We start from the raw sequence: 8,261 nt of genomic DNA, 5'->3' as shown, positions 1-8,261 counted from the left end.
CCCAGTTGGAGGCCAGCTCCCGCACCACCGGCTCTTCAGACAGTTGCACAATGCCGGGGTACCATTTCCTGCACAAAACACTAAGGATGCTCGCGGGGGTGCGTGCTGGAGTACCCGACAAAACCAACCAGGCCCTGCACAAGTGATTAAGAAAATTTATCAGTTTCTCTTAAGATTTCCAACATATCTTATGAAGTAGTTGTGATAACATCCATAGTTACTTACCTCTTTGCCATAGGCCGAATCATTGAGCGGTTGTGAGGAAGCAGAACCGGAGGGAGGCTCGCGGGACCTCACTCGTAGAGAGTCCAGGTTGCGGTACCCTCTCCCTCGCCCTCGAGCGCCCCGCCTCCCTCGCCCTCGAGCGCCTCGTCTCCCTCGCCCGACTGCTGACCCCTCTCGTCCTCCGACGAGGATGAGGCCATGGCCATCATGTGCTCCTCCTCTAGCACCTCGTCACGTGTCGAGGGAGGAGACCGCTGCCTCCTGCGGCGGCTGCCCCTGGTCCTCCTCTCGTCACCTCCTGTGGACGCTACCCCGGACGACGACCCCTCACCTCGAAGGAGAGGGCGGTCTCTCCCGTAAACCGAGGGCGTGTCACGGCGTGGACGTCTGCTCGCCATCTTTGTCCAATCACCTACAATCACAAAGAATGAACAAGACTAATTAGTACATATATTAGAAATAGATTCAAAATATATAAACAAAACAGAAATTAAAAACCATAGTATTACATGTATTAGGAATAATCTTCATGATTGGGATCATAGGTCTCATCATCACTGTCAAAATTGTCCAAATGGGCAACACTATCCGAAGGTTCTATGTTGTCATCGTCGTCATTGCCTAGAAGTAATCGCTCAAGCATTGCTATGTCCTTGGCATTTACCACCACATCTCCATCGACCTCATCATCAACCGTTTCGTTGTCTACTTCCATTTCGATTGCTTCGGGTAAGACTATCTCAAACGTGCCTGGTAGCCCATCTTCTTGATAGAACTGACCATCATATGTGTTTGTGTTGAAGTTGTAATCATCATCATTTGGGGCAGGTAGTTTACCATGTGGAGATACCTGGTGCACAATAGCCCAACCCTTAAGATCCTCTTTATCTTGGTTGGCGTATCGAGTATAATACACCTGCATGGCCTGTTGAGCCACAATGTAGACATCTTTTCTAGGATAGATGGAATCTTCTCGAATCTCCACTAGCCCAAGATGAGCGGTTTGTCTCGTTGATCGAGGATTAAACCAGTGGCATTTGAACATGACAAGTTTAAGAGGTTCGTCTCCATGAAATGAGAGTTTATAGATTTCCTCAACTCTACCATGATAGTCGAGGCCATCAGTGTCGGGCGTACAAACTCCGCTATTTGTGGTTTTTCATTTGGGCCGAATCTGCTCGTAACTTGTTGTGTGGAAGCGATATCCGTTCACGTCATAGCCGGTAAATGACTTCACCCTAACATCACAGCCGTTTGCAACCTGTTTCAACTCGTCGCTCATGGACGAATTGGTCTGGGCCTGCAAGGTGAATCATGATAGATCGTTATATTAATCAAACGTACGATCACCTTGGACGATCGAACGTACGAGCTAAATTGGACATTACCTTTTGTTTGAACCAAGAAATGAAATCAGGCCTCCCCGCTCCCGCACCCCATGAAACAAGGGTGTCTTGTTCATGCGAGGTAGGATCCCTTGATTGATGCCAGAATTCACGAACAAATTCTTTGTCCGAACGAGAATCAATGGGGTTGGATGCAGAATAGTGACGGCATATTGAAATAAGTTCGTTGAGAACTTGATGAACGGATGCACCTCGGTAAGGTTATTCAACACATATAGCATGATACTGCGCCACTCTTCATTTCCTAATAGCTTTGGGGTTGATCCACTTGCGCTGCCGAGTTGGCCTTTGAAAAGGCTCAGGGTCGATTCATTTTCGCTAGTATTGTAACGAGAGGGTGGATTATGATTGATAGGAAGGTTCGGCTTGTAGTATAGCTTTGTGAAGTTTGCCACCTCCTCCCGAAGGCATGCCTCTGCAATGGAAGCCTCAATTCTGGCTTTATTTGTACATTTTTTGCGAAGAGTCTTTAGACATCTCTCGATTGGATAGCACCAACGGGCCTGCACGGGCCCCCCAAACGTGCCTCGCACGGGAGGTGCACAATCAGATATTGCATCGGCAAGAAGAAGCCGGGTGGAAAGATCTTCTCTAGCTTACAGAGCAACACAGGTGCCGCTTTTTCCAAGTCCTGAGCGACGGTCCGAGATATCTCCTTGGCACAAAGCTGGCGGAAGAAAAAGCTCAACTCTGCCAGCACTTGCCAGACATGCTCAGGGACATAGCCTCGGACCATCGTCGGAAGAAGCCACTCAATCCATATGTGGTAGTCATGACTCTTCATCCCGTTGACTCGCAGAGTGCCTAAGTTCACTCCCCTGCTAAGATTCGCTGCATATCCATCTGGAAACATTAACATCTGCATCCATTTTAGTACCTCCCTCCTTTGATCGATTTGCAAGATGAAATTGACCTTAGGCCTTTTCCAGTTCTTGTTTCAGCCACTAGGAGGCTGCATCGCTTGATTCGGTCTATCGCACAACGTCGCTAGGTCCACTCTAGCCTTAACGTTGTCCTTAGACTTGTCAGTGTCCATGAGAGTTCCCCAAAGTGCCTCGGCGATATTCTTTTCAGTGTGCATTACATCAATGTTATGTGGCAGAAGAAGGTCATTGAAATAGGGGAGCCTCGTCAAGCCGGATTTATGAGTCCACATATGTTCCTCACCATATCCCACAAAACCACCTTCTTCATTGGGCACGAGAGCATCTATCTGAACACGAACCTCGGCACCAGTCCTCAAGTGCGGTTTAGGGTCTGTCACTTTGACACCTTTCGTAAAGCTCTTGATGTCTTCTCTAAATTCATGGTTTAGAGGGAGGAACTAACGATGCTGGTCGAACGACGAATACTTGCCACCCTTCTTGAACCAAATGAACCTCACAGCTTCCTTGCATACTGGGCATGGGAACTTCCTGTGAACACACCAGGCGGCGAATAACCCATACGCCAGGAAGTCATGCAGGGAGTAGTGGTACCAAACGTGCATTTTGAAGCTTGTCTTTGTAGCTCGATCATATGTCCATACCCCCTTCTCCCAAGCGTGGATCAATTCATCAATCACAGGCTCCATGAACACACCCATATTACTCCCCGGGTGTCCAGGAATTATCAACGACAAGAATACGTTATGCCGTTGAAAGGAGATGCCGGGAGGGAGATTGAGGGGGATAACAAAAATGGGCCAGCATGTGTATGGGGCAGCCATCATTCCATAAGGATTGAACCCATTTGTTGCCAGCGCGACACGTACATTACGAGCCTCAGCTGCTTTGTCACGATGTTTGTCATTGAAATACGTCCATGCTTCAGCATCAGACGGATGGACCATCTTCCTAGGATTGTACCGTTTGCCATCTTTGTGCCATGTCATCTGTTTCGCGGATTCCTCAGTCATGAATAGCCGTTGGATCCTTGGTAGGAAAGGAAGGTGACGTAGCACTCTCGCGAGGATCGGAAGCTACTTCTTCTAACCATCACCAGAGTCTACCTCCAGGTACCTGGAGGATTTACACTTCGGACAGTAATTTGCATCCTTGTGTTCTTTCCTAAATAGGACGCACCCCTTCGGACAAACATGTATCTTGTCATACGGCATCTTAAGCATACGAAGGAGTTTCTCCGCCTCGTACAAGTTCGTCGGCAAAGTGTGCTTCTCTGGTAGCATGGTGCCAAACACGGCCAACATCTTATCGAAGCCTTCTCGACTCAGGTTTAACTCGGCCTTCAACCCCATTACGTGTCCAATCGCATCTAGCTGAGAAATCATTGTATGCTCGTGAAGGGGTTTCTGTGCCGAGTCCAACATTTTGTAGAAGTCCTTTGTGGATTCCTCCATCTCCTCCTTCTCACGTCGTTCAGCGAAGTGAGCTTGGTGGGCGTCATCTAGCATGTCTGCTACCCCGGCATCATCATCAAAAGCCTCGAGGCATGCTCTCACCACCTCCGCTCTTATACGATCTGCTTCACCATAGTAGATCCACTGCTGGTAGCCAGGCGTATAACCATTGAACACAAGATGTCTACCCATGGTCTTCTCGTCTACTTTTCTCCTGTTGTCACATTTGCTGCAGGGACACCAAACTAGAGAATGTCCTCCTGCTCCTGGGCCAAATGCATGTTTCAAGAAACCATCTGTCCCCTTCACCCATTCATAGTCGTAGTCACTCCCGCTTCTCCAGCCCGTGTACATCCACTGATGGTCCTCCATCCTTTAACATTTACAGCATAGAGTATTGTGACCATCAATTGCATCTACGCGGTGTTCCTACTGTCTAATAGGTGAGGATAGGTCCTAATCCCACCCGTGGATGCGTAGATGAGGTCAGTTTCCATGCTCCGCTCCTCTCCGAGACAGAATTTCGACAGCACCTCCCCGCTGTTCTCCCGATACACGTCCTGCAAGGGAGAGTGTGTATCCGGAGAACAACAGGGAGGTGTTGCCGAAACTCCTTCTCGGACCGGAGCGGACCATGGAAACTAACCCATCTACGCATCCACGGGCTATCCAAAAAACGTGGACAATCCAAAACAGATACGGTCGCAGATACGCAAAGATCCACATACCTACGACCGTATCTCTTTCGGACGGGAGACGCCTAACTGGGTTACGCGCGGGCTATGACAGACATGCGCAAAAAGAGGTTATTTATACCTAGGGTGTCGGTGAAGTAAGGCTAGCGAGGCAGTGGCGAATCGACGCAGTGGCGAGGAGACGCAGTGCAGGCAGAACCGCGACGTCAACGAAGACGATCGGGGTCCTCCAGGTCCCCTCCGACGTACTCTTCTCCTGCATAAAAAGACAATAGGTTATTTTTTGTTCAAAATTTTGGCAGCACCTCCCCTGCACGGGGAGGTTTCCAAAACCTGCAAAAAAATGACATGATGGCCGACATTCACAATGGCACGAAGGCCCTCATATCAACTTACGGCACGAAGGCCCACACAACCACATATGGCACGAAGGCCGACAACGAGAGTTTTACCTAGGGTTGTGGTGGAGTCGAGCGTCGCGGTGCGGGGGGTCACTTTCTTCTCCGGCGAGGTCGAGCGGCGTTGGAGTACTCCTCTCCCCCTCTTCCCTTTCTTCTCTCCTTTTCCCCTTCTTCTCATTCTCTTCCCCTTCCTCCTTCTCCTCTTCTTCTCCTTTTCTTCCCCTTCCTCCTTCTCCTCTTCTCCTTCTCTTCTTCCTCCAACTTCACCCTCTGCCTCCTCCTCTCCAACAGCAGCCGGCGATGGGGGCGGCCTGGGGGCTGGGGGCGGGGCGGGAAGGCCGGCGAGGGGGAGCCGCCGGAGGGCCGGCCGGGGCGGTCGACTTCCCCTTGCTCGACGGAGATGGGGAACGGAGGCAGGGCGCGACCTCGGCCGCCACTAGGCGTGGTGGGGCGGCGGGACGCGCTGGTGGGGCGCCGGGGCGAGCTGGGCGGCCGAGCGCGGGGTGGTGGGGCGCGCGGGTGGGGCGCCGGGGCGAGCTGGGCGGCCGAGTTGCGACGTCGGATGCCTGAAGTGTGGTTTCAGGCATCCGACGTCGCAACTCGCTCGAAGCCTTCTCAATTTTTTACCACAGCCTACACATGTGATAACATGACATCTCGCCAAGTTTCGTGATTTTCGGACTTCGTATGGATTTTATATAATTTTAAAACACTTTTCCGGCAAGTCGGTCGTCATGTTACGCGAACAAGATGCGTGAAAATTTGATGCGAGTTCGTGGATAGGGACTCAACATGCACCAATTAACATGAATAACATTTTTCGAAATACTACATTGCAATATTCCATGCACCTGCAGTTCAAATTTGACATATTCGAAAAAAATCAAAGAATCAAAATAAATTAAGGAAATATACAAAACAAAATCAAAATTGGCCTAAATTTTAAAATTGAGTTCAAAACAATGTATTGTAGCACCACAAAAAAACTGGGCTAAAAAAACAAAAAAAAATTGCCGAGGGCCTGGCCCGTGGCCCTCGGCAAAGAATTTAAAAAAAATAAAAAATCTTTGCCGAGGGCCTATCCTGGCCCTCGGCAAAGGGCTTCTTTGCCGAGGGCCTAGCCTCGGGCCCTCGGCAAAGGCGATTTATAAAAAAAAAATTGGCCGAAAAACTGGTTTTAAAAAAATCTTTGCCGATGGCCTGGTCTAGGGCCCTCGGCAAAGACTTAAAAAATTTTTGCCGAATAACCTGGTTTCACAGAAAAAAAAAACCTTTGCCGAGGGCCTAACGGGTGGCCCTCGGCAAAGCTTGACGGGAAATGGCCGCCGTGACCCAACGGGCCTAATTTGCCGAGGGCATCTTTGCCGAGGGCCGCGGCCCTCGGCAAAGATTTGATTTGCCGTGGGCCTGTCTTTGCCGAGGGCCGTACCCTCGGCAAAGGCCTCTTTGCCGAGGGCCGTTCTTTGCTGAGGGCTCATGTGGCTGGCCCTCGGCAAAGAGTGTCTTTGCCGAGTGCCCGAGATTTGGCCCTCGGTAAAGCCTCGGGCCCTCGGCAAAGCACGCGTTTCCAGTAGTGAGGTGACCAGGTGTACCTTCTGTTTCTTGTTATTAGCGCCTCGCTTCTGCTCTGCCATTTCTTTCATCTTCGCCTTCAACTTGTTCCAACAATACATTAGAGTGAATGACTTGTTGTCTTGGTCCAATCCTTTGAACATAGCTGATGCTTCAGAAACCTGCACAAAAATAATAGCTGATGTTTATTAAATATGAACGTGTATGTGTTGAAAGATGAATGAAATAGGTAAACAAAAAAAATGCATAACACTAATCATGTCTTGAATGGTCATACCACTTTGATTTCTACGGTCAATCGCGTCATAGAAGGCACAAAACTTGTTGACATTCTCCAAAATATACATCCATCTATGCATAATAGAACTCTCTGTTCGGCTTGGATGAATTGTCCTGTTCGCCTCATAGTACTCATAAATTCTACGCCAAAAGGAGGTATGAGATTGATTAGCACCTTGCACGGGATCTTTGCTAATGTTCAACCAAGCTGAGACAACAATTTCATCCTCCTTTGGATTGAATTTTTTTTTCCTCTTCTAATTTGGCCTTCAAGCGCATGGCACCCAGCACCTGCACATGCCTGCACTTCAACGACTTCATCTTCAGTACGAGCGTCCTCATTTGCCTGTGTGTCCTGTGTCATGGGGATAGTGAGGTCGTCGAAACAAACATCCCCATCCACTCCCGTGACCATGCTTGTCCAATATCCACCCCCCTCCATTGCTGGGACGTGTCTACAAATAAAGAACATGATAAACAATGAGCCAAAGAAAATTATTATTTACCAGATGACAAACAACGCATACTGAAACAACATGATCCAACCCTGGCCGGTCACAGCCAGGCACGGCCGCCCACAGCAAGCCATGGCTGGCCACAGCCAGGCACGGCTGGCGACAGGCAGCCATGGCGAGACACAGGGACGCATCACCACACACAGGGGGCCGTGGGGTTCCACACAGCGGCAGCAGGCGGCCACGACAACCACAGCAATCCTCGGCCACGCAAGGACAGCCAAGGGCGGCCAGCAGCGGGTGACGGCCGGCCAAATCCAGGGAGGGTCTACGTCTGACCATGGCCCAGCAGGCGGAGGCTGCGGCGGCACCAAACCCTAGCACCGGCGAAAACCAAAAACACGGCAAGGTAGACTTGGTAGATCGATGGATTACCTCCTCCAGACGATGCCGGCGGCAACGAAATCGTCCCCTCGACGGCGGCACAAGATGGCGCGAAGGGAGAAGCCGCGCCAAAATGACAGCTCCAAGAAAGAAATCGAGCAGGGGAGAAGGATACACGCGAGCGGAGCAGCGCACAACTTTACACGGGTTTGGTGGGTTTTTCCCAAGTGCCAAAGGTTTGGGAGGATGGATTGGGAGTTGTTGGAAAGGGTTTTTTTTCCAATCTTGCCAAAAAAACAAGGATTGGGAAGGCATTTAGGATACTCTTGGAGATGCTCTAAGAGCCAAAATTTTCTCCACCATTTTTTTGTCTGGCCTCTCCTAACTAACTCTGTGAATGTGGAAACGGTCTCTGACATAGGTTCTTGAGGTAATCTGGACACATGACATATGTTTTGTTATGATTTTATTTGCTTTGAAGAAAAGTAAAACATGGATAAAAGAAC

At 49.8% G+C, this 8,261-nt stretch overlaps 1 long non-coding RNA gene across 1 annotated transcript; it reads right to left on the bottom strand.

Annotated features, from left to right (window-relative positions):
* Positions 1-508: 508 nt before the first annotated feature.
* LOC136487756 (uncharacterized) lies at positions 509-5,255 on the bottom strand. The gene is made up of 3 exons (XR_010767345.1): positions 5,117-5,255; positions 4,786-4,920; positions 509-637 (listed from the first exon to the last, which is right to left on the bottom strand). It is a non-coding gene; the product is annotated as an uncharacterized lncRNA (long non-coding RNA).
* Positions 5,256-8,261: the final 3,006 nt, after the last annotated feature.

The sequence above is a fragment of the Miscanthus floridulus genome, chromosome 10 (genome assembly GCF_019320115.1).
Source record: "Miscanthus floridulus cultivar M001 chromosome 10, ASM1932011v1, whole genome shotgun sequence".
Classification (NCBI taxonomy): Eukaryota; Viridiplantae; Streptophyta; class Magnoliopsida; order Poales; family Poaceae; genus Miscanthus; species Miscanthus floridulus.
This window is presented reverse-complemented; position numbering and strand designations above follow the sequence as displayed.